Source organism: Canis aureus, chromosome 12 (genome assembly GCF_053574225.1).
Source record: "Canis aureus isolate CA01 chromosome 12, VMU_Caureus_v.1.0, whole genome shotgun sequence".
Lineage (NCBI taxonomy): Eukaryota > Metazoa > Chordata > Mammalia > Carnivora > Canidae > Canis > Canis aureus.
Genome location: NC_135622.1, coordinates 27,048,811 through 27,076,390, shown reverse-complemented (window position 1 = coordinate 27,076,390; position 27,580 = coordinate 27,048,811). Strand labels below are relative to the sequence as shown.

At 41.6% G+C, this 27,580-nt stretch overlaps 1 long non-coding RNA gene across 2 annotated transcripts; it reads right to left on the bottom strand.

Moving 5' to 3' along the window:
• Positions 1-689: 689 nt before the first annotated feature.
• On the bottom strand, positions 690-27,580 carry LOC144280822 (uncharacterized). 2 transcript variants are annotated; one of them, XR_013349228.1, is made up of 4 exons: positions 27,129-27,580; positions 20,907-21,935; positions 20,130-20,241; positions 690-950 (listed from the first exon to the last, which is right to left on the bottom strand). It is a non-coding gene; the product is annotated as an uncharacterized LOC144280822 (long non-coding RNA). The 2 variants fall into 2 exon arrangements; XR_013349227.1 differs by lacking the exon at positions 690-950 and adding an exon at positions 19,195-19,285.

Below are 27,580 nucleotides of genomic sequence, written 5' to 3'. Positions count from 1 at the left end.
CAATCAATCGATCTATCTTTATCTGGGGAAGGAGAGAGAGGTATGACAGGATACACTCAAAGCTGTAAAAAAGGGTTACCATACTCCTACTCATTGCCTGAAGCATAAAATTCTGTCAGTCTTCTTTCCTATTCTCTTAGTCCTATTCCTGTGAGAGAATGTTCCTACTTCTCCGAGATTTTTGCTTTCATTTTCTCACAGAGCATAATTCATAGGGTCCCAAGGTGACTTTATTTTAAATCATTATTAGACAGTCTTAAACCATCAGCCTGGAAACAGGAGACCCCATAGACCCTAGAACTATCTCCAGTTCTTCCCGTGATTTGGAGATCCTCCGCCACTCAGCTGCAGTTGGGAGTGTCAGCTGTTTCCCCTGGGACCTCAGCAGACAGGAATCCACCAGGAGGGCCATTCACCTGCCAGAAATGGACACTGGCCACTACACCTTCATGTCTCTGCTGGTTTCACAGAAGGGCAGGACTCTGAGCACTGTCTTCCCACAGATCCTCACTTTCTCAGTTCGATCCTTCTTCCTACTCAGGCAGTAAAGAATTTGTCTCTGTTAGCTTTCCTCCCAGCACAGAAGACCTTTTAAGCTACTACACTGGCAGGAGAGGACCTGCACCTGCCTGTGCCTCTTTCCACTCTGCCACACCCACCAGGAGATTTGCATATTGTCCCCTGGGGAGGACCTTCCCTTGAAAGTCTGAGATAAAGGTCAGCTCTAGGCTTGTCTTTACTTACTAGGGCTCCTCAGCTCAGCTTCTCAAGATGAGGTTCCCTTCTCAGCTCCTGGGGCTGCTGATGCTCTGGATCCCAGGTAAGGACAGGGCGGGGATGAGGAAAGACATGGGGGCGTGGATGGTCAGCTCCCCTGGTGCTGTTTCTCTCCCTGTGTATTCTGTGCATGGGACAGATTGCCCTCCAACAGGGGGAATTTAATTTTTAGACTGTGAGAATTAAGAAGAATATAAAATATTTGATGAACAGTATTTTAGTGAGATGCTAAAACAGAAAGAAGCCTCTCTGTGTCTTGCTATCTTGGGTTTTCCATGATAATTGAATAGATTTAAAATATAAATCAAAATCAAAATATGATTTAGCCTAAAATATACAAAACCCAAAATGATTGAAATGTCTTATACTGTTTCTAACACAACTTGTACTTATCTCTCATTATTTTAGGATCCAGTGGGGATATTGTCATGACACAGACCCCACTGTCCCTGTCCGTCAGCCCTGGAGAGCTGGCCTCCATCTCCTGCAAGGCCAGTCAGAGCCTCCTGCACAGTAATGGGAACACCTATTTGTTTTGGTTTCGACAGAAGCCAGGCCAGTCTCCACAGCGTTTGATCTATAAGGTCTCCAACAGAGACCCTGGGGTCCCAGACAGGTTCAGTGGCAGCGGGTCAGGGACAGATTTCACCCTGAGAATTAGCAGAGTGGAGGCTGACGATACTGGAGTTTATTACTGCGGGCAAGGTATACAGTTTCCTCGCACAGTGGTTCAGCCCTGAACACAAACCTCTCTGTTTGGCCTGTCACCACTGCCCAATGTGTTCCTTGAGTGGGGAGCAGGCGCCGCAGAGTGTCTGAGTTGGTGTCAGTGGCAGATGTTGGAGAACCCAGGGCAGTAATGTGCAGCTGAGTGCTCTGGCCCATGTTACAGCCCCATCAGCTGCAGCAGCCTTCGCGGGGCAGAAGCAGCTCAAGAACGGAGGGGATGCAAGTGCTCTCTGAGCAACAGGCTGGAGGGAGAGCTCCCTTGTATCTCATCCCCACCCCTCTCTCCTTGTGTTTGGTTATTACATTTAGAGAGCCTGAGAGTCAGAAAATTGAGGCATATTTGTGACAATCCAAGTCAAATACATTTTGATGCAAAGTTTGTTATAGTTTTTTGACAGGAGATATTCAGTACCATTCAATATTCATTTTTTCCCCAATCTCTGAATTTCTTCTTTCTCATTACACTTATTGCTCTATTACTGTGTTCTCTGGATAGCATTATATGTGCTATCCCCACAGGAAATATGGCTGAGAACAATTAGTACAATTGTTTGTTTAAGCACTTTATATATTATACAAATAAACTTTGTAAATTCAAGCAGATATGAGGTCCAAATTCTGTTAAAAAGTAGTGATACACACACACACACACACACACACACACACCCCACATACTTATTTATATACACTGGAATATTACTCTGCCATAAAAAAGACATCTTGTTATTTGCAACAACATGAAAAGTCATTGAGAGTCTAATGTTAAGTGGAATAAGTCAGACAAAGAAAGACAGATACCATACGATTTCATTTATATGTAGAATCTGGAAACCAAACAAACAAACAAGAACCCCAGAACAGAAAGGCAAAAAGACCCATGAATACAGAGAACACACTGGTGGTGGCAAGACGGAAAGAGGATCAGAGGATGGAAAAAATTCATGAAGGAGAGTGGGAGGTATATGGAATGAACAAAAGCTAGTCACACGGATGAAAGGTACAGCACAGGGAATATAATCAAGGATTTCGTAATAGCGTTGTGTAGGGATAGATGGTAATTACACTTGTGGTGACATAACATGACATAGACATGTCAAATCACACCTAAACCAACATAGCACTGTGTTCCAAATATACTTCAGTAACAAAACAACATACACACACAAAGAACTTAAATCGAGAAGTTTTATATTTGCCTCAATTACCTTTATCTGAGACAAAATAAAGGAATCTCACAGTGGGTTCTGAGAATACAACACAACCTGAAAGGTGTAGACCATAGAATGTAATTCATATACCACAGCTAGGGTAGAGAGTGGTGTGAAAGTTTTTCCCCAAAAGTAACATTTTAACACCAGATAGCCTAAATACTCTTTTGGAAATGACAAATTTGGTACTATTTTGAAAATGGTTTCAAGCACTAGACAAATACATTATTTTTTACAGATGTGGTCTTACCTGAAAAGGAATCTGAATTCATATTCTGTTCAAATGTATGCTTTGAGTAGATCTCAATTAAAACAATCCTCAAAAATTTTATCTGTCCTTATCTAAAAGCATATCCATTACCTGTCCATTTCACCTATTCATCCCTCTTCCCCTCTAGCCCCTGGCAACCGCTCAACACTTTGCTGTTTCTATGGACCGTAGACTATGCCTTTTTGAGCTGAATAGTATTTCATTGTCCAGATGCATCATTATTGATGCATGCATTAATAAATTAATAAATAATTAATAAATTAATAAATAAATTATTAATAAATTAATAAATAATGCATGCATTATTTATCCATTCATCTTGGGAAGAAATGTGAGTTACAACAAGTATTAAACTTATGAAGAAATCTGTATATATGTTGGTGTACAGGTTTTTCCGTAGACATAAGTTTTCAACTCCTTAGGGTAAATACCTAAAAGTCTGATTGCTGAATTGTGTGATAAGAGTATGTTTAGTTCTGTAAGAAAATGCCAAACTGTTTTCCAAAATGGCTGCTCCTTTTTGCATTTCCAGCAGCAGGGAATGCTAATCTGTGTCCCTCAAAATGCTCACTTGCATTTGGAGCTGTGATCTAGATTGTGGCCACAACAGTAAGTGTGGAGTAGCATCTCCGGTTTGCATTTCCTTAACAACGCATAAATTTGGAACATTTTTTCTGTGCCTTGTTTCATATCTGTCTTCTCCTTTCTGATGCGGTGTCTGTTCAGATCTTCAGATCTTTTCCCATTTTTAATTGGATTATTTCTTATTGTTGAGTTTTAAGTGTTCTTTGTAAATTTTAGGTAACAGCCTTTGTCACAGGTGTTTTTGCAAATATGTTCTCCCAGCGTGTGACTTGTCTCCTTACACACTGGATAATGTCTGGGCCCACAGTAATTTTATTTGTGCAACCGGATCTTACATTACATGCATTAATAAATAATGTATTACCATGTCACAATTTTCAAATTTTGATTATTCGTATTTGAATTTAATTAGTTTCCTTAGTATTCCTATGGTATTCTTTTATTTTTAAAAACATTTTTAAAGAGGGTATGATAGATCATATTTGACCTCACAGAGGTCCAAGCACAAAGACATTAGAAACACCTGGAAGACTTCCCCTCCACATCCCTACTTCTCAACCCCCAACTCTACTGCTACTGAAATTTTGTTCTTTACAATAAAACTCTTCCTGCTTTTCTGACACAAGGAGATCTTGCCAGTCGCTTTCTTTGGGGGCCGGAGGGCGGGAGGACTTGGGGGTTCTGCTGCCACTTTACACACTGAGATCTTGACACCATATGTAACTCTAAAGGCTGGAGAGAAAACACTGCAAAAATCATGGAGAGATTGGAAAATCAAGGACTGGTGGCTGGACCACCTTACAAGACAAGTCACTTGTGTGTAAAAGTTACACACAATTATCAGTGTGTGTAAAACCCTATAGCATTGTGGATTGCTGTCTCTTCTCGTTGGCTATTCTCAGTAAACATAGCCCTTCACTGAAATGTCATTTCCTTGGACATTATTTATTTTCAGGAGACAGAATCTTTTAAAAGATGTTATATTCCTATATAATGAGGAATCCATGTAAAATTTCCCTGTTTACTCACAGAAGATGACATTCACATGACTTTTGAACAACGTTTTTCTTCTCTTAAATGGACTTAGAAGCGGAAGTTTATTTCAAGGGAAAAGGGAGGAAGGTCAGAGTTCCCTCCGAAGCAGAACTCACTCATTTCCTAACAAGAACCTATATAGTTCAATTAATATTCTTCAATTTAGATATTACACTCTTTTTCCCTATTTGATTTTTCTAAAATAGGCAAGTGCATTTGTTACCAAAAAGACCTCAAAGTGAGCAAGGGGCCTGGAGCAGCCATTCCCTCCTGGGCTCTCCAAAGGGAAGGAGGGTTAAGAGTTAAAGTCCAGGTCTCTGCTATAAGAATTGCCCAATGGCTCTCTCTTGCCCTTGAATGAGTGTCCTTTACAACACCCACTGCTCAATGCACTGGAGTATGTGATAGGGGATTGGCTACCTATGAGGGCACCGCAGGCCTCACAATCTCTGAAAGAGTGGTGTTCCTCCAGAATTTGTGACTTATGTCTGTGACATACTAGAAAATGTAGAGATTGGTCTCTGCTCCCAGCCCCTGACAGAGCTCCAAAAACCCTTTGGAAAAACAATTTCCTAGGAGATAAAAGCTCTAGGATCATCTTTTATTCTGTGAAGATGCCCCTGAATGGGCTCCAGGATGGGCATTGGTCACCAGAAAGACCAAGCCAGGATTAGAAACATGGAATTTGCTGCCCCATTCCCCCATCTAGTGAGGGGAGAGGGGCTTGACACATAGATAATAATCGATCATGTCTAGGTAAGCAAGTCTCCACGAGTCTCAAGACTGCAAGGTTTAGAAAGCGTCCATATTGATGAACAATCCACACTGAGAAGGAGATGCACCCATCTCCACAGGGGCAGAAGCTGCTGTACACAGGACCCTTCCAGACCTCAACCTATGTGTCTCCATTTCGCTCTTCATCTGTATCTTTATCATATCCTTTAAGAAACTGGTAAACTTAAATAGGTATTTCAGTTCTGGGAGCTTCTCTAATAAAGAATCACACCTGTGGAGGGAAGCAAGGGAACTCCCTCCTAAAAATGGTCATGAGAGCAGTCCCTTCATCTCTCTCATTAGACAAGGAGACTTCTGAAGGGCTAGTCCTTCTCAAGCCCGGGCTCCAGGCAACTTTGGAGAGCTACAGGCAGCTGCTGTGGAGGATGTAGTATGGACATGGAAGCCAAACGGGAGCAGATCCACACCCAAGAGGCAATGGTCCTTGGGAAACTCCATCATGAAAGTACTTGGCCTTGGCAACACATCTGCTTAGAGACAGCCACCTGGTCTATATGGACTGGAGCTTCTTCTCCTCCTCCAGGTGGTTTTTGTGCCCAGTATCTTCAAGAGTGGTGACACCTCCACAGTCTGCAGGGGTATTGACATTCTCTTTAAATACCCACATGGGATGGATATAGCCCCATGGTTGAAATCTTCCCCGAGGGCAACCCCGGAGGCTCAGTGGTTTAGCGCCACCTTCGGCCCATGGCGTGATCCTGGAGACCCAGAATCGAGTTCCCCGTCGGGCTCCCTGCATGGGGCCTGCTTCTCCCTCTGCCCGTGTCTCTGCCTCTCTCTTTCACTCTCTCTCTCTCTGTGGGTCTCTAATAAATAAAAAATTAAAAAAGAATTTAAAAAAAAGAAATCTTCCCCAAATCAAGCTAAAAATCTCTTTCTTTCCAGTAACAAAGTTAAAAACTTTCTCTAATATAAAACAAATTTCTAGGGCAATGGCAAAAATTATGTTATACACTCTTCATACTTTCAAGAAATCAAAAATAAAACTGAAAATCAGGAAATCTGGGGAGAAATATAAAAAGATCATCTCTGAAGGTGGATCAAGCATGATTAAAGGTTCAGCAGGAGAATAAGAGAAGAAATCCTGGATAAGTGTCTGGCCCGTGTGCCCCAATTTGGCTCCTCTCTGGAGACCTACCAGCTCTGGGTTGCTCTGCGGGATCGACTTAGGCTTCCTTCTCCTGCATCCCAGCTCAACTCCCTCATGTGCCCAATACTGCTTTCTTTTTCCAGAGACACTGATCTCAAGAACATTCCCCAACCAGTGTCCCCATGCTACCTTCCACGTGAGCCTGCTTTCCAGGGAATGATGCCTGGGACCAGGCATGTCAGCGAGTAGCACAGGCCAGCTTGTCATATTAACCTTCATAGGCAGAAGGTGTACAATTTCCAAAATGTACAAGGACAGAATGTTGTCAGAAAGAGGCATCTGTGGCAGTAGATGCTTAAGCACATATTAGTAGAAATTAAATCAATGTGCAGACTCTTAGTGTTTTTTGTCTCTGTAACTGCAAAACTCTAGGTCAGGGGAGCTGAAGCCTAAAGTCACTGCTTCTGACTCAGGTCCTAGACTTAAGCCAGTTCAAAGTCTCAAGCTCAGTGATTGAAGGGAAGGCCAGATCGCAAACAAATGACACTAAAGTTCTGTCATAGGTAATATAGACAAAATCTTGTCTCCTTTTTTCCCTAAGGAACTCAGGGATCAGGGCCTAAGGTCAGAATGTTCCCTCCCCTCCCTGAGGAGAATACTCTCTGCTAGAAGTACACCAGGGGGAATGCAGTGCTCTGGTAGAAAAGAGATGTGAATATTTCTCTGGACTTAGTGTTTACTGTTTGAGAAATTAAATAGGGCAAAATTAATTGTTCATATGTAAATATTTAGGTGGCTAGGACGGTACCCAAATCATCTTTGTTGTTGCACTGAACGATATGTTAACGCTATGCCAATATGCATTCAATTCATACCTCTCTTATATATATAAAACAGGCAGTTCTATAAGGATATCACTTAAAGATCGAAATGAGTAGTGTCCTCATGTTTTCTTTCCTTTCCATCTCTCAAGTGAATCATATTTTCATAGAGGAAAAGTAAACAAATAAAAAATCTGTCTCACATTCAAGCAGCAGAAGAATAATTTTTCCCTGACAAGAAAGCTGTAGGATTTCATTAGAACTCCTCAGGACAGAAGTTCCATCACTCACAGGAGAGACCTTGGGTTTGGAGACGCAAATTCCTACAAAAAGTCAAGAATTTATAAAAATAGAATAGGAGGTGGATTATGCTCAAGGGGAATCTCTGTCTCAATTTCTGAAATAGACAGCGGTGACTGGGGGCCTTGCCAAAGGATTAACCTCGATATAAGAATAACCTCCATGGTCAACAGAAGACATTCCTTCCATTTCTCTACAAGACTCAGATGAAATCCAAAATCTTTACAAAATGTATTCATTTATTCATTTGAAGGAAGAAGAGAGAAAAGAAATTAGAATATTGGGAAGAAATTTAGAGCTTGTAAATAACAATCAGGGCTTTGGAGCATCTAGATTATTGAAACTTACATATAACCTTCTTCACAGGGTTCAGAAGGAACTTATAAAGTCAGAAGATCAATATATTCAAGATGTATGTGAACTACCTATGAATCAGATTATTTATCTTCTAGATTATCTCCCCAGTAGTGACCACTTACAATTATTTAGAAAAGGTGACCCATTTCAATTACAAGTCCCAAGAATCTACTCAACAGAACTGAAGTTGGGGATGCTCCCTCTGCTGGATGTCTTGATCTCATTTCTCACACAAAGCACAAGCTCACCTTTTAACAGAAAGAACTTCCATTTGGGCTAGTCAGGACACAGGCCTCTGTGTTTGTTTCAACTAAAGCACTGTAGTTTGACATGTCTGGCTTGATAAAATTAGTAGGTCAAAGTCTACAGAATGTATAACAGCATCACACTTCCACACCACACACTCTGATCCCAGGATAATGGGCTCACAGTTGCACCAACAAGAGAATCTTCTCAAGGTACACAAATCACACACTGGCTTCCACTTTTTTGGACCCAGATGAACAGCCTCCTGCACAGAGACAAAAGTGCCATAAAATCCACCTGCAAAACTCCTTGCTAATTCAGTTGATGGTGCTTAGATTAGAGACCGCTAGGGTCCTGTTCCCCACCTGGACCTCACAGAGTTTCTGCTTCCACCCCTTACAAATGCTATTCTTTCTGTGAAGTTGTAGCGTCCAGCTTTGCTGGGGTCAGTTTTATTGTCCAGAGTACAAAATAGAGTGTAAACATGCAGATCGTGGATTCCTGTTTGGAACTAGGGATACTCTTCATTCAGTCTACAGGTCATATAGGAAAATTTCAAAGCCTTTATTGTCAAGAAAGAATTTTTCTAAGATTTTGCATTTTCGAGATATTTTAGGGCAAAAAAGTATGAGACAAGCAACCAAGCAGAGAAGACTTTTTAAGTTTTCATGTTAAGTTCTGTAGCAAATAGTAATATTCCAAATTCAAACATTCTAAGGAATAATTTGGAAAAAACATTTCAACACTGATACACAGTAAAAAAAAAAATGACGGATTAATAATTTGCAGCCATATTTCCACATACTGAGCTTTCACATTAAAAAATGTGTAATGTGATTCCATTTTGTAGTACAGTTGACAAATAGTGTTACCTAATGTATTTCTTCATTTAACATGAGTTATGAAGAGTTTTGATGCTCACTTTAAGATTTATAATACTGTCTTGTATTTTCCTTTTTGTCTTTGTCCTGATATTTTTCATTATTGTGGATTATCTTTCTGACTTCATTCACTAGCAACGTTCATTACGGAGACTGGAATTTTCAGGAAGATTCAGGATTGCATTGGTTAGCTTAAAAGATGGACCAAGGAAGAAAACATAAGAAAAAGTAATAAAATGAAAAGTAAGATATTATGGAAATTGGGCTATTCTACTCTTCCTTCTATCTCATTTTGTCATGAGCACCTGAGACTCTCCACAGAGTTCACAATTTGCTCTCCATACCATTTTTACACAATAGCTATTTCACTCTCAGTACAAAATCTAACTCTTGGAAGATTTCTCCGAAGATACAGCCACTGAGCTTTTTTGCATAATTATGCCTGGAATTGTACATAATCAGTTATTTTTCAATTCAGTATGACTTTGGCTTTTAATTACCTGAGATTCGATAGAACTACGATCTCTATGCTTTCAGTTTCTCCAGGATTTTGTTTGAGGACAGTGACTTTAGTTGGGAGGTAATTTGAAGTTGACACAATTCTCACAAATGACTCAATATGACATAACGTCAAGCGGACACATGAAGAATCATCAGGTTATGTCCCTGTTGTAATGAAGGGTCTCATATATACCACATGGCATGTGTGTGTCTATCGATCGATTAATCGATCTATCTTTATCTGGGGAAGGAGAGAGAAGTATGACAGGATACACTCCAGAGAGGAAAAAGAGTTACCACAAATCATACTCATTGCCTGAGGCATAAAATTCTGTCTTCTTTCCTATTCTCTTCCATGTGACTATTAGTTCTCTTCCTGTAAGTATGACTCTTCCTCCTTGACAGGATGTTTTTACTTTCATTTTCTCATAGAGCATAATTCACAAGGTCCCAGGGTGAGTTTATTTTAAATCATTATTAAACAGTCTTAAACCATCAGTCTGGAAACAGGAGACCGCATAGACCCTAGAACTAACCCCAGTTCTTCCCGTGATTTGGAGATCCTCTGCCACTCAGCTGCAGTTGGGAGTGTCAGCTGTTTCCCCTGGGACTTTAGCAGACAGGAATCCACCAGGAGGGCCTTTCACCTGCCAGAAATTGACACTGGCCACTACACCTTCAGGTCCCTGCTGGTTTCACAGAAGGGCAGGACACTGAGCACTGTTTTCCCACAGATCCTGACTTTACCCTTCGATCCTCCTTCCTACTCAGGCAGTAAAGAATTTGTCTCTGTTAGCTTTCCTCCCAGCACAGAAGACCTTTTAAGCTACTACACTGGCAGGAGAGGGACCTGCACCTGCCTGTGCCTCTTTCCACTCTGCCACACCCACCAGGGGATTTGCATATTGTCCCCTGGGGAGGACCTTCCCTTGAAAGTCTGAGATAAAGGTCAGCTCTAGGCTTGTCTTTACTTACTAGGGCTCCTCAGCTCAGCTTCTCAAGATGAGGTTCCCTTCTCAGCTCCTGGGGCTGCTGATGCTCTGGATCCCAGGTAAGGACAGGGCGGGGATGAGGAAAGACATGGGGGCGTGGATGGTGAGCTCCCCTGGTGCTGTTTCTCTCCCTGTGTATTCTGTGCATGGGACAGATTGCCCTCCGACAGGGGGAATTTAATTTTTAGACTGTGAGAATTAAGAAGAATCTAAAATATTTGAAGAACAGTACTTTAGTGAGATGCTGAAGAAGAAAGAAGCCACTCTGTGTCTTGCTATCTTGGGTTTTCCATGATAATTGAATAGTTAAAATATAAATCAAAATCAAAATATGATTTAGCCTAAAATATACAAAACCCAAAATGATTGAATGTCTTATACTGTTTCTAACACAACTTGTACTTATCTCTCATTATTTTAGGATCCAGTGGGGATATTGTCATGACACAGACCCCACCGTCCCTGTCCGTCAGCCCTGGAGAGACGGCCTCCATCTCCTGCAAGGCCAGTCAGAGCCTCCTGCACAGTAACGGGAACACCTATTTGAATTGGTTCCGACAGAAGCCAGGCCAGTCTCCACAGGGCCTGATCTATAAGGTCTCCAACAGAGACCCTGGGGTCCCAGACAGGTTCAGTGGCAGCGGGTCAGGGACAGATTTCACCCTGAGAATCAGCAGAGTGGAGACTGACGATGCTGGAGTTTATTACTGCATGCAAGGTATACAAGCTCCTCCCACAGTGGTACAGCCCTGAACACTAACCTCTCTGTTTGGCCTGTCACCACTGCCCAATGTGTTCCTTGAGTGGGGAGCAGGCGCCGCAGAGTGTCTGAGTTGGCGTCAGTGGCAGATGTTGGAGAACCCAGGGCAGTAATGTGCAGCTGAGTGCTCTGGCCCATGTTACAGCCCCATGAGCTGCAGCAGCCTTCGCGGGGCAGAAGCAGCTCAAGAACAGAGGTGATGCAAGTGCTCTCTGAGCAACAGGCTGGAGGGAGAGCTCACTTGTATCTCATCCCCACCCCTCTTCAGAGTCAGAAAATTGAGGCATATTTGTGACAATCCAAGCCGAATACATTTTGAAGCAAACAACTTTTGCTATATTTTTGATAGGAGAAGTGGTACCTGATGGTGCAATTCTTAATTTATTATTTTTTATTTTCCTACTCTCTGAATTTCTTCTTTCTCAGTTACACTAATTGCTCTATTGCTGTTTTATCTGGAGAGCATTCTATACCTGCTAGGAAATATGGCTGTAAACAATTAGTAAAATTGTTTGTTCAAGCACCCAAATAAATTTTGAAAATTCATAGCAGATATGAGGTCCTAATTTTGTTAAAAAGTAATACTAGATACATACACACACACTTATTTATTTATATACACTGGAATATTAGTCTGCCAAAGAAAGACATCTTGTTATTTGCAACAACATGAATGGTCCTATAAAATCTAATGTTAAGTGAAATAAGTCAAATAAAGACAGATACCATATGATTTCATTTATATGTGGAGTCTAGAAACCAAACAAACAAACAATAAACCCAGAACAGAAAGGGAAAAAGACCATGAATACAGAGAACACACTGTTGGTGGCCAGACAGAAAGAGGATCATCGGAGGCTGGGAAAAATTCACGAAGGAGAGTGGGAGATATATGGAATGAACAAAAACAAGTAACCTGGATGAAGGGTACAGCACAAGGAATATATTCAAATATTTCGTAATAGCGTTGTATGGGGACAGATGGTAACTACACTTGCGGTGACATAATATAGCACATAGACATGTCAAATCGCTATGTTGTACACCTGAAACCATCGTAGCACTGCGCGCCAAGTATACTTCTATAAAACTACAACATACACACACAGAGATGTGCACACACACAGACACACACAGAAGAACTTAAATCTAGAAGTTTTATACTTGCCTCAATTACCTTTTTCTGAGACAAAATAAAAGCTGTTCTTGGAATCTCACAGTGGGTTCTGAGAATACAACACAACCTGAAAGATGTGGAGCATAGAATGTACTTCATATACCACAGCTAGCGTAGAGAGTGGTGTGAATTTTTTCCCCAAAAGTAACATTTTAAAACCATTTAAGAAGGAGAGGCGGGGCAAGTTGGCAGAGGAGTAGGGTCCCCAAGTCACCTGTCCCCACCAACTTACCTAGATAACTTTCCAATCATCCTGAAAACCCGCGAATTCGGCCTGAGATTTAAAGAGAGAACAGCTGGAACACTACAGTGTTCGCGCTTCTATCAATGTAGGTAGACAGAAAAAAATGAAGAAATAGAAAAGCATCCAAGGGGGAGGCGCCCCGCAAGGAGCCAGGCTAAGGACGCGCGGCGAGTGTCCCCAGGACAGGAGAGCCCAGGCCCGGAGAAGCAGGAACTTCACCAACCTTCCGGGACGGAAAGGCGCTCGCAGGGAGCTGGGGCAGGATCCCAGGAGCAGTGGAGCCCCCAGGGTCCCGGGGGCACTAACAGAGGAGGTGCCCCCGCGGGAGAGCGCGCCACCCACCGGCCGAGCTCCCTAAAGGGCTGCAGCGCGCGCCGGGCGGGCCCCGGGAGCAGCTCGAAGGCGGCACCCGGTGGAGGGGGCTGCGCGGCCGGGAGCGCGATTCCAGCGGCGCAGGCCCCGAGCCCAGGGCGCTGGGGACACAGCCCAGGATCCTGCACTCCCCGCGGGCCAGGCAGAGGCCTGGAGGACACAGGACAGGGAGGACGCTCCTGCCACCGGGCGCCCCTGCAGACTGGGAGCTGCGGTAGTTACTGTGGGAGCTGACGCCAGGGCTGGAGAGCTGGCTGCCGCCAGTGTGCTTGTTCCTCCTGGTGTCACCTTATACCTGAGACTGAGCAGGGCCACCAGGGAACAGGGGCTTCACAGGATAAACAGCTCCCACTGAGCCATACACCTGACAGGGGGCTGGGCAGCTCCCCCAGGTGCACACACCTGGGACTCAGCACAGCAGGCCCATCCCCCAGAACACCAGCTGGAAGGACAGGGGAAGAGCAAGTTCTTGACCTAGTAGCGCTGGAAAGCTCCAGGGGAAGTCGAAGGACTTACAGTATATAGAATCAGAGGATACCTCTCCTTGTTTTTTTTTTGTCCTCCCCCCCTTTTTCCCTCTTTTTCTCCTTTTTCCAGTACACCTTGTTTTTAGCCACTCTGCACTGAGCAAAATGACTAGAAGGAAGAACTCACCACGAAAGAAAGAATCAGAAACAGTACTCTCTCCCACAGAGTTACACAGTTTGGTTTACAATTCAATGTCAGAAAGCCAATTCAGAAGCACAATTATAAAGCTACTGGTGGCTCTGGAAAAAAGCATAAAGGATTCAAGAGACTTCATGACTGCAGAATTTAGATCTAATCAGGCCAAAATTAAAAATCAATTAAATGAGATGAAATCCAAACTAGAGGTCCTAACGATGAGGGTTAATGAAGAACGAGTGAGTGACATAGAAGACAAGTTGATGGCAAGGAAGGAAGCTGAGGAAAAAAGAGAAAAACGATTAAAAGATCATGAGGAAAGGTTAAGGGAAATAAATGACAGCCTCATTTTTCCCACAGGAAGAAATCTACATTTAATTGGGGTTTCAGAGGGCACCTAAAGGGACAGAGGACCAGAAAGTGTATTTGAACAAATTATGGCTGAGAACTTCCCTAACTTGGGAAGGGAAACAGGAATTCAGATCCAGGAGTTAGAGATCCCCCACTAAAATCAATAAAAACCATTCAACACCCAGACATTTATATAGTGAAACTTGCAAACTCCAAAGACAAAGAGAAGATCTTTAAAGCAGCAAGGGACAAGAGGGCCCTAAACTTTATGGGGAGAAGTATTAGGTTAACAGCAGACCTCTCCACAGAGACCTGGCAGGCCAGAAAGGGCTGGCAGGATATATTCAGGGTCTTAAATGAGAAGAACCTGCAGCCAAGAATACTTTATCCAGCAAGGCTCTCATTCAGAATAGAAGGAGAGATAAAGAGCTTCCAAGATAGGCAGAAACTGAAAGAGTATGTGACCACCAAACCAGCAATGCAAGAAATATTAAGGGGAACTCTATAAAAGAAAAAGGAAGTCCAAGGAAACAATCCACAAAAACAGGGACCAAATAGGTATCATGATGACACTAAATTCGTATCTTTCAATAGTAACTCTGAACGTGAATGGGCTCTATGATCCCATCAAAAGGCGCAGTATTTCAGACTGGATAAAAAAGCAAGACCCATCTATTTGCTGCCTACAAGAGACTCATTTTAGATGTAAGGAAACCTAGAGCCTGAAAATGAAAGGTTGGAGAACCATTTACCATTCAAATGGTCCTCAAAAGAAAGCAGGGTAGCCATCCTCATATCAGATAAATTGAAGTTTATCCTAAAGACTGTAGTAAGAGATGAAGAGGGACACTATATCATCCTTAAGGGATCTATCCAACAAGAGGACCTAACAATCATGAATATTTATGCCCCAAATGTGAGAGCTGCCAAACATATCAATCAATTAATAACCAAAGTTAGATGTACTTAGATAATAGTACACTTAAACCTGGTGACTTGAACATGGAACCTTCTAAAACTGATAGATTTTCTAAGCACAACATCTCCAAAGAAATAAGAGCATTAAATAATATACTGGACAAGATGGATTTCACAGATATTTACAGAACTTTACATCCAAAGCAACTGAATACACATTTGTCTCAAGGGCACATGGAACTTTCTCCAGAATAGACCACATACTGGGTCACAAATCAGGACTCAACCAATGCCAAAAGATTGGGATCATCCCCTACATGTTTTCAGACCATATAGCTTTGAAACATGAACTCAATCACAAGGAGAAATTTGGAAGAAACTCAAACACGTGAAGCTTAGAGAGCATCCTGCTAAAAGATGAAAGGGTCAACCAGGAAATTAGAGAAGAATTAAAATGATTCATGGAAACTAATGAGAATGAAGATACAACCATTCAAAATCTTTGGGATACAGCAAAAGCAGTCCTGAGGGGGAAATACATCGCAATACAAGCATCCATCCAAAAACTGGAAAGAACTCAAATGCAAAATCTAACCTTGCACCTAAAGGAGCTGGAGAAGGAAGAGCAAATAAAACCTTCACCCAGCAGAAGAAGTTAATAAAGATTCGAGCAGAACTCAATGAAATAGAGACCAGAAGAACTGTGGAACAGATTAACATAACCAGGAGTTGGTTCTTTTTTTATTTCTTTTTCTTTTTCTTTATGATAGTCACACAGAGAGAGAGAGAGAGGCAGAGACACAGGCAGAGGGAGAAGCAGGCTCCATGCACCGGGAGCCCGACGTGGGATTCGATCCCTGGTCTCCAGGATCACGCCCTGGGCCAAAGGCAGGCGCCAAACCACTGCGCCACCCAGGGATCCCAGGAGTTGGTTCCTTGAAAGAATAAGATAAAAAAAAAGAATTAATAAGATAGATAAACCATTAGCCAGCCTTATTAGAAAGAAGAGAAAAAAGATTCAAATTAATAAAATCTTGAATGAGAAAGGGGAGATCACCACCAATACCAAGGAAATACAAACGATTTTAAAAATGTATTGTGAGCAGCTAGACACCAATAAATTAAGCAATCAAGAAGAAATGGATGCATTTCTGGAAAACTGAAAACCACCAAACTGGAACAAGAAGAAATACAAAACCTGAACAGGCCAATAACCAGGGAGGAAATTGAAGCAGTCATCAAAAACCTCTCAAAACACAAAAGTCCAGGGCCAGATGGCTTCCCAGGGCAATTCTAACAAATTTTTAAAGAAGAAACCATACCTATTCTACTAAAGCTGTTCGGGAAGATAGAAAGAGATGCAGTATTTCCAAAGTCATTCTATGAGGCCAGTATCACTATGATTCCAAAACCAAAGACCCCACCAAAAAGGAGGATTATAGACCAATATCCCTGATGAACACAAGCAAAAATTCTCAATGAGATACTAGCCAATAGGATCCAACGGTACATTAAGAAGATTATTCACCATGACCAAGTGGGGTTCATTCCCGGAATGTAAGGCTGGTTCAACACTCTTAAAGCAATCAATGTGATAGATCATATTAACAAGAGAAAAAAAATATGATCCTCTCAATAGATGCAGAGAAAGCATTTGACAAAATACAGCATTCATTCCTCATCAAAACCTTCAGAGTGTAGGGATAGAGGGAACATTCCTCAACATCTTAAAAGCCATCTATGAAAAGCCCACAGCAAATATCATTCTCAGTGGGGAAACACTGAGAGCCTTTCCCCTAAGATCAGGGGATCTTCCCCTGAGAACAGGGATGTCCACTCTCACTACTGCTATTCAACATAGTACTGGAAGTCCTAGCCTCAGCAATCAGAGAACAAAAAGAAATAAAAGGCATTCAAATTGGCAAAGAAGTCAAACTCTCCCTCTTCACAGATGACATGATACTCTACATAGAAAACCCAAAACATTCCACCCCAAGATTGCTGGAACTCATACAGCAATTCGGCAGTGCGGCAGGATACAAAACCAATGCCCAGAAATCAGTGGCATTTCTATACACTAACAATGAAACTGAAGAAAGAGAAATTAAGGAATCAATCTCATTTACAATTGCACCCAAAAGCATTAAGATACCTAGGAATAAACCTAACCAAAGAGGTAAAGGATCTATACCCTAAAAACTGCAGAACACTTCTGAAAGAAATTGAGGGAGACACAAAGAGATGGAAAAATATTCCATGCTCATGGATTGGAAGAATTAATATTGTGAAAATGTCAATGTTACCCAGGGAAATTTACACATTTAGTGCAATCCCTATCAAAATCCCATGGACTTTCTTAAGGGAGTTGGAACAATTTATTGTAAACATTCCATACAAATTTATGTATGGAATCAGAAAAGAGCCCAAATAGGGGAATATTAAAAAAGAAAACAATAGCTGGGGGTATCACGATGCCGGATTTCAAGTTGTACTACAAAGCTGTGGTCATCAAGACAGTGTGGTACTGGCACAAAAACAGACACATAGATCAATGGAACAGAATAGAGAATCCAGAAGTGGACTCTCAACTCTATGGTCAACTAATATTTGACAAAGCAAGAAAGACTATCCACTGGAAAAAGGACAGTCTCTTCAATAAATGGTGCTGGGAAAATTGGAAAGCCACACATAGAAGAATGAAACTAGACCATTCTCTTACACGATACACAAAGATAAACTCAAAATGGATGAAAGATCTAAATGGGAGACAAGATTCCATCAAAATCCTAGAGGAGAACACAAGCAACACCCTTTTTGAACTTGGCCACAGCAACTTCTTGCAAGATACATCCACGAGGCAAAGGAAACAAAAACAAAAAATGAATTATTGGGACTTCATCAAGATAAAAAGCTTCTGTACAGTAAAAGAAACTGTCAACAAAACTACAAGACAGGGCAGCCCTGGTGGCTTAGCGGTTTAGCAATGCCATCACCCGGGGTGTGATCCTAGAGACCCGGGAAGTCCCACATCGGGCTCCCCGAATATAACCTGCCTCTCCCTCTGCCTGTGTCTCTGCCTCTGTCTCTGTGGGTCTCTCGTGAATAAATAAATCTTTTAAAAAAAACTACAAGACAACCTACAGAATTGGAGAAGATATTTGCAAATGATATATCAGATTAAGGGCTAGTATCCAAGATCTATAAAAGACTTATTAAACTCAACAGCAAAGAAACAAACAATCCAATCATGAAATGGGCAAAAGACATGAACAGAAATCTCACAGAGGAAGACATAGACATGGCCAACAAGCACATGAGAAAATGCTCCACATCACCAGCCATAAGGGAAATACAAATCACAACCACAATGAGATCCCACCTCACACCAGTGAGAATGGGGAAAATTAACAAGACAGGAAACAACAAATGTTGGAGAGGATGTGGAGAAAGGGGAACCCTCTTGCACTGTTGGTGGGAATGTGAACGGGTGCAGCCACTCTGGAAAACTGTGTGGAGGTTCCTCGAAGAGTTAAAAACAGATTTGCCCTACGACCCAGCAATTGCACTCCTGGGGATTTACCCCAAAGATACAGATGCAGTGAAACACCGGGACACCTGCCCCCCATTGTTTATAGCAGCAATGTCCACAATAGCCAAACTGTGGAAGGAGCCTCGGTGTCCATCAAAAGACGAATGGATAAAGAAGATGTGGTCTATGTATACAATGGAATATTACTCAGCCATTAGAAACAACAAATACCTACCATTTGCTTCAACATGGATGGAACTGGAGGGTGTTATACTGAGTGAAATAAATCAATCTGGAAGGACAAACATTATATGGTCTCATTCTTTGGGGGAAAATAAAAAATAGTGAAAGGGATGGAGGGGAAAAGAGAGAAAATGAGTGGGAAATATCAGTGAAGAAGACACAACATGAGAGACTCCTAACTCTGGGAAATGAACAAGGGGTAGTGGGAGGAGAGATGGGCGGGGGGATGGGGTGACTGGGTAATGGGCACTGAGGGGGGCATTTGACAGGACGAAAACTAGGTGATAGGCTCTATGTTGGAATATTGAATTCCAATTTAAAAACTGAAAGAAAAAAAAAACAAGCTCGCCTTTTATCAGAAAGAACTCCCATCTGCAATAGTCAGGACACAGGCTTCTGTGTTTGTCTCATCTTCACCAAAGCTCTGTAGTTTGACCTGTCTGGCTTGATAAAAATTATAGGTCAAAGTCTACAGAATGTATAACAGCATCACACTTCCCACCCCACACACTCTGACCCCAGAATAATGGGCTCACAGTTGCACCAAAAAGAGAATCTTCTCAAGGGACACAAATCACACACTGGCTTCCACTTTTTTGGACCCAGATGAACAGCCTCTCACACAAAGACAACAGTGCCATAATATCCACCTGCAAAACTCCTTGCTAATTCAGTTGATGGTGCTTAGATTAGAGACCTCTAGAGCCCTGTTCCTCACCTGGACCTCACAGAGTTTCTGCTTACATCCCTTACAAATGTTATTCTTTCTGTGAAGTTGTGGCGTCCAGCTTTGCTGGGGTCAGTTTTATTGTCCAGGGTACAAAATAGAGTAATAAACATGTAGAGACGCGGATTCCTGTTTGGAACTAAGAATACTCCTTGTTCAGTGTACAGGTCATACTGGAAAATTTCAAAGCCTTTACTGTCAAGAAATAATGTTTCTAAGATTTTGCATTTTCGAGATATTTTAGATAATTTTAAGAAATTATGAGGCAAGCAACCAAGCAGAAAAAAACCTTCTAAGTTTTCATGTTAAGTTTTGCAGCAAATAGTAATATTCCAAATTCAAACATTCTAAAGAATAATTTTGAAAAAAAACATTTCAAAACTGATATACAATAAAATAAAAACCATGACATGAATAATTTGCACCATATTACTACACACTGAGCTTTCACATAAAAAATGTGTATTTGATTTTTTTTGTAGTACAGTTAGTTGACAAATAGTGTTAAATAATGTGTTTCTTTATTTAACATGGGTTATGAATATTTTGACACTCACCTTAACATTTATAATATTGTCTTATATTTTCCTTTTTGTCTTCATAGTGACATTTTTCATTATTGTGGCTTGTCTTTCTGAATTCATTCACTAGCAACGTTCATTAGGGAGGCTGGAATTTTCAAGAGGAAGAATCAGGATTGCTTTGGCTAACTTATAACATCAAGGAAAGAAAACATAAGAAAAAGAAAATAAAGTGACAAGTAAGAAATTATGGTATTTGGGCTATTATACTCTTACTTCTATCTCAATTTGTCATGAGCAACTGAGACTCTCCGCAGAGTTCAGGATTTGCTCTCCATAGCATTTTTACACAATAGCTATTCCACTCTCAGTACAAAATCTTACTCTTGGAAGATTTCCTAGGAGATACAGAGCCTGAGCTTTTCTGCGTAATCACACCTGGAATTGTATTTATCAGTTATTTTTCAATTCAGTATGACTTTGGCTTTTAATTACCTGAGATTCAAAGAACTATAAACTCTATGCTTCAGTTTCTCCAGGATTTTGTTTGAGGACAGTGACTTTAGTTGGGAGGTAATTTGAAGTTGACACAATTTTCATGAATGACTCAATATGACATAACCTCAAGCAGACACATGAAGAATCATCAGTATGTCTCTATTGTACTGAAGGGTCTCATATATAACACATGACATGTGTGTGTCTGTCAATCGATCAATAGATCTATCTATCTTTATCTGAGGAATGGAGAGAAATATGACAGGATACACTCCAAACTGTAAAAAAGGGGTTACCACAAATCATACTCATTACCTGAAGCCTAAAATTCTGTCTTTCTTCTTTCATATTCTCTACCATGTGACTCGTAGTTCTCTTCCTGTAAGTGAGAGAATCTTCCTACTTGGCAGGTTTTTTGCTTTCAACTTCTCATAGAGCATAATTCAGAAGGTCCCAGGGTGATTTTATTTTAAATCATTATTAAACAGTCTTAAACCATCAGCCTGGAAACAGGAGACCCCATAGACTCTAGAACATCTCCAGTTCTTCCCGTGATTTGGAGATCCTCCGCCACTCAGCTGCAATTGGGAGTGTCAGCTGTTTCCCCCGGGACCTTCCTGCAGACAGGAATTCAAGCAGAAGGGCCATTCACCTGCCAGAAATGGACACTGGCCACTACACCTTCATGTCTCTGCTGGTTTCACAGAAGGGCAGGACTCTGAGCACTGTCTTCCCACAGATCCTCACTTTCTCAGTTCGATGCTCTCCTACTGCTCAGATGATGTTCACTGGTACTGTTCTTTTTCATCACTCTGAGGAAACTACAGATACATCTGAGTTGTTCTTCAGGCTCCTGACAACTGACCATTTATCTTGATGTGGAGAGGAACATTTTGCCTCCTTCCTAAGTGTCATGGAAATGCTCAGAGGAGAACATTTGTTGTGTCATTCTGTTGAGTCAAACTGTGGTGTACCATTTGGATAGATTTTAGTGGTCATTTCAGTTCAGATGTTTCTGTCTGTGTGTGTGTGTGTGTGTGAGTGTGTGTGTGTGTGTGTGTGTGTGTGTGTTCTGGAGAAAGAATTAACTACTTAAATAATTTGGGGACAATGTGTCACCCCCGTATGGGGAAAAATGAGTTTGATTGTCTTACTTCATACATGAAACTCACTTTTCAAAACACGACTTTAAACTTACAGAAGAAAATATTGAGATATGAGTACAGGGTAGGAAGATCAGATCCAGGAAAGCATATCTCGCTCTCATTCTCTTTTCTTCTGATCATGGAAACAATCCTAAGAGCATTAATTTCCAAACCCCTCCATTATACAATGATTAGGTCACTGTAAAATGAAACAAAAGAAAATTTAAAAGCCACAATCTAGGAGCCTTCCACATCAGTACTTTATGAGAATCATCAGGGAGTATCCACTGGGAAATAAGGAAACAGCAGTCTGGAAAATGACCTGGAACCTTGCTTTGGAGAGAAATATAAAGGGAGAAAACCAAGTATATTGGCTCTAATCTTCAAGGAAAACATAGAAAAGTGCTTGAACATGTAATTCTAATAAAAACCCCCATCTTCATAAAATCAGAGCATTGCCTCCAAAATCTGGGGAGGCAGCCTAGGGCAGCTAATCACCCTCAGAGGAGGTTTGTGTGAGAACTGCAGCTCTGTGGGACAAGGGTCAGTGCTGCAGATAGGAACACTTGCAGCCATATCAGGCTTACGTCCAGGCTGGGAAGAAATCCACATCGTGTCCACTGTCCTTGAACCCACAGGAGACCCTAGAGGTCAGAGTGGGAGTTAGATAGGATGCAAGGCTTTAGAACCTGCTTGAATTCCCCCAGCCTCTGAAACAATGGTGGTCCTCCAGAATTTCTGATTTATGTCTGTGACATACGAGAAAATATAGAGTTTGGTCTCTGCTCCCAGCCCCTGACAGAGCTCCTAAAACGCTTATAATTTCCTAGGAGATAAAAGCTCTAGAGAATCTTTCATTCTGTGAGATTGCCCCTGAATGGGCTCCAGGATGGGCACTGGTCACCAGAAAGACCAAGCCATGATTAGAACCATGGAATTTGCTGCCCCATTTCCCATCCAGTAAGGGGAGAGGAGCTTGACACATAGATAATAATCGATCATGTCTAGGTAAGCAAGCCTCCACGAGTCTCAAGAGTGCAAGGTTTAGAGAGCTTCCACACAGATGAACAATCCACAGAGAGAAAGAGATGCACTCCATCTCCACAAGGACAGAAGCTGCTGTACACAGGACCCTCCCAGACCTCACCCTATGTATCTCCATCTAGCTCTTCATCTGTATCTTGATCATATCCTTGAATAAACTGGTAAACATAAATAGGTGTTTCTCTCAGTTCTGTGAGCTCCTCTAGCAAAGCATCACACATGTGGAGGGAAGCCTGGGAACCCCCTCCTAAAAATGGTATTGGGAGCGGTCCCTTCATCTCTCCCATCAGACAAGGAGACCCTGATGGGCTAGTCCTTCTCAACCTCGGGCCTCCAGGCCACCTTGAAGAGCTGCAGGCAGCTGCTGTGGAGGATGAAGTATGGACATGAAAGCCAACTGGGAACAGACCCACATCCAAGAGGCTGTGGTCCTTGGGAAACTCCATCATGAAATTGCATATGGGGTCGTCAACACATCTGGTCAGGGACAGCCACCTGGCTTATATGGACCGGAGCCTCTCCTCTACCGGGTGGTTCTTTGTACCCAGTCTCTGCAAGAGTGGTGACACCTCCACAGTCTACAGGCGTTTTGGCATTCTCCTTAAATACCCACATGGGATGGATATAGCCCCAAGGTTGAAATCTTCCCTGAAACAAGAGAAACATCTCTTTCTCTCCTGTAACAAAGTTAAAAACTTTCTCTAATATAAAACACATTTCTAGAGTAATGGCAAAAATAAAGTTATAGACTCTTCATACTTTCAAGAAAGAGCAAAAATAAAACAAACTGGGGATATCTGTGGAGAAATTAGGAACAATTATGAAAAGTCAGCTTCTCTGAAGGTGGATCAAGAATGAATAAAGGTACAGCAGGGGGTAAAAGATAAAATCCTGCATAAGGGCCTGGCCCATGTGCCCCAATTTGTATCCTCTCTGGAGACCTACCAGTTCTGGGTCCCTCTGGGGGATCGGCTTAGGCTTTGGTTGTCCTGCATCCCTGCTCAACTCCCTCATGTGCCCAATCTTGCTTTAGAGACGCTGATCTCAAGAACATTCCTCAACCACTGTCCCCATGCTACCTTACACATGAATCTGCTTTCCAGGGAATGATGTCTGGAACCAGGGATGTCAGTGAGTAGCACAGACCAGCTTGTCATACTAACTTTCATAGGCAGAAGGTGTACAATTTCCACAATATACAAGGACAGAATGTTGTCAGAAAGAGGCATCTGTGGCAGTAGATGCTTAAGCACATATTAGTAGAAATTAAGTCAATGTGCAGACTCTTAGTGTATATTTTGTCTCTGTAACTGCAAAACTCTAGGTCAGGGGAGCTGAAGCCTAAAGTCACTGCTTCTGATTCAGGTCCTAGACCTAAGCCAGTTAAAGTCTCAAGCTCATTGATTGAAGGGAAGGCCAGGTCTCACATGAAGGACACTGATGTTTTGTCACAGATTCATCAAGAAAATTTTGCCTCCTTTTTTTCCCTAAGGAACTCAAGGATTGGGGCCTGTGCTAAAAATGCTTCCTCTCCTCCCTGATGAGAACACTCCTAAATAGAGAACAGGGCTTTGGAATATCTAGATCGTTGAAGCCCAATGGTTGAGAAGTAACTTGTAAAGTCAGAAGATCAACACATTCACAGGTGTATGAATCAGGTTATTTATCTGTACAGATTATCCCCCAGTGGTGACCATTTACAAATATTTAGAAAAGGTGACCCATTTCAATCACAAGTCCCAAGAATCTACTCAACAGAACTGAAGCTGGGGATGCTCCCTCTGCTGGATGTCTTGATCTCAGTTCTCCTACAAAAAAAAAAGCTCGCCCCTGGGTGTCCATTGAAAGAAGAATGGATAAAGAAGCTGTGGTCTATGTATACAATGGAATATTACTCAGCCATTAGAAAGGACAAATAGGGATCCCTGGGTGGCGCAGCGGTTTGGCGCCTGCCTTTGGCCCAGGGTGCGATCCTGGAGACCCGGGATCGAATCCCACGTCGGGCTCCCGGTGCATGGAGCCTGCTTCTCCCTCTGCCTGTGTCTCTGTCTCTGTCTCTCTCTCTCTCTCTCTCTGTGACTATCATAAATAAATAAATAAATAAATAAAAATTTAAAAAAAAAAACGACAAATACCCACCATTTGCTTCAACAGGGATGGAACTGGAGGGTGTTATGCTGAGTGAAATAAGTCATTCAGAGGACAAACATTATATGGTCTCATTCATTTGGGGAATATAAAAAATAGGGAAAGGGATGGAGGGGAAGAGAGAGAAAATGAGTGGGAAATATCAGTGATGGTGACAGAACACAAGAGACTTTAACTCTGGGAAACGAACAAGGGGTAGTGGGAGGGGATGTGGGCAGGGGGATGGGGTGACTGGGTGACGGGCACTGAGGGGGGACTTGATGGGATGAGAACTGGGTGATATGCTATCTGCCGGCAAATTGAGTCCCAATAAAAAAAATTAAAAAAAAAAAAAAAAGCTCGCCTTTTATCAGAAAGAACTTCCATTTAGGTTAGTCAGGAAACAAGCTTCTGTGTTTGTCTCATCTGCACCAAAGCACCATAGTTTGAGCATCTGGCTTGATAAAATTTATAGGTCAAAGTCTACAGAATATATAACAGCATCACACTTCCTATCCCACACACTCTGATCCCAGGATAATGGGTTCACAGTTGCACCAAAAAGAGAATCTTCTCAAGGTACACAAATCACACACTGACCTCCACTTTTATGGACCCAGATGAACAGCCTCTCGCACAGAGACAACAGTGCCATAAAATCCACCTGCAAAACTCCTTGCTAATTCAGTTGATGGTGCTTAGATTAGAGACCTCTAGAGCCCTGTTCCCCACCTGGACCTCACAGAGTTTCTGCTTACATCCCTTACAAATGCTATTCTTTCTGTGAAGTTGTAGCGTCCAGCTTTGCTGGGGTCAGTTTTATTGTCCAGGGTACAAAATAGAGTGTAAACATGTAGAGACGCAGATTGCTGTTTGGAACTAAGAATACTCCTTGTTCAGTGTACAGGTCATACTGGAAAATTTCAAAGCCATTACTGTCAAGAAATAATCTTTCTAAGATTTTGCATTTTCGAGATATTTTAGATAATTTTTAAAAATTATGAGACAGGCAACCAAGCAGAAAAGACTTTTTAAGTTTTCATGTTAATTTCTGTAGCAAATAATAATATTCCAAATTCAAACATTCTAAAGAATAATTTGGAAAAATATTTTCAAAACCGATATACAGTAAGTAAAAAAAAACCATGACAGATAAATAATTTGCAGCCATATTTCCACACGCTGAGCTTTCACATAAAAATGTGTAATGTGATTCGTTTTTGAAGTACAGTTGAGAAATAGTGTTACACAATGTGATTCTTCACTTAACATGGGTTATGAATATTTTGACACTCACCATAACATTTATAATAATGTCTTGTATTATCCTTTTTGTCTTTGTCCTGATATTTTTCATTATTGTGGCTTATCTTTCTGAATTCATTCACTAATAGGATTCATTAGGAAGACTGAAATTTTTTTTTAATTGGAGTTCAATTTGCCAACATATAGCATAACATCCAATGCTCATCCCATCAAGTGCCCCTCTCAGTGCCAGTCACCCAGTCACCCCCACCCCCTGCCCACCTCCCTTTCCACCACCTCTTGTTCAATTCCCAGAATTAGGAGTCTCTCATGTTCTGTTACCCTCACTGATATTTTCTCTCATTTTCTCTCCTTTCCCCTTTATTCCCTTTCACTATTTTTTATATTCCCCAAATGAATGAGACCATATAATGTTTGTCCTTCTCTGTTTGACTTATTTCACTCAGCATAATACCCTCCAGTCCCATCCAACTCGAAGCAAATGGTGGGTATTTCTCATTTCTAATGGCCAAGTAATGTTCCATTGTATACACAGACCACAGCTTCTTTATTCATTCAATTCGATGGACACCTAGACTCCTTCCACAGTCTGGCTATTGTGGACATTGAGGCTGAAAATTTAAAGAGGAAGATTCAGGATTGCATTGGCTAGCTTATAACATGGATCAAGGAAGAAAACATAAGAAAAAGTAAATAAAGTGACACCTAAGAAATTATGGGACTTGGGCTATTATACTCCTATCTCAATTTGTCGTGAGCACCTGGGACTCTCCACAGAGTTCAGGATTTGCTCTCCACAGCATTTTTACACAATAGCTATTCCACTCTCAGTACAAAATCTTACTCTTGGAAGATATCCTAGGAGATACAGAGCCTGAGCTTTTCTGTGTAATCACACCTGGAATTGTATTTATCAGTTATTTTTCAATTCAGTATGACTTTGGCTTTTAATTACCTGAGACTCAGTAGAACTACAAACTCTATGCTTTCAGTTTCTCCAGGATTTTGTTTGAGGACAGTGACTTTAATTGGGAGGTAACTTGAGGTTGACACAATTCTCACAAATATCTCAATATGATAACGTCAAGCAGACACATGAAGAATCATCAGGTTCTGTCACTGTTGTAATGAAGTGTCTCATATATACCACATGGCATGTGTGTGTGTCTATCGATCGATCAATCAATCGATCTATCTTTATCTGGGGAAGGAGAGAGAAGTGTGACAGGATACACTCCAGACAGTAAAAAAGGGTTACCACAAATCATACTCATTATATGAAGCATAAAATACGGTCGTCTTCCCTATTCTCTTCCATGTGATTATTAGTTCTCTTCCTGTAAGTGAGAGAATCTTCCTCCTTGACAGGGTGTTTTTACTTTCATCTTCTCATAGAGCATAATTCAC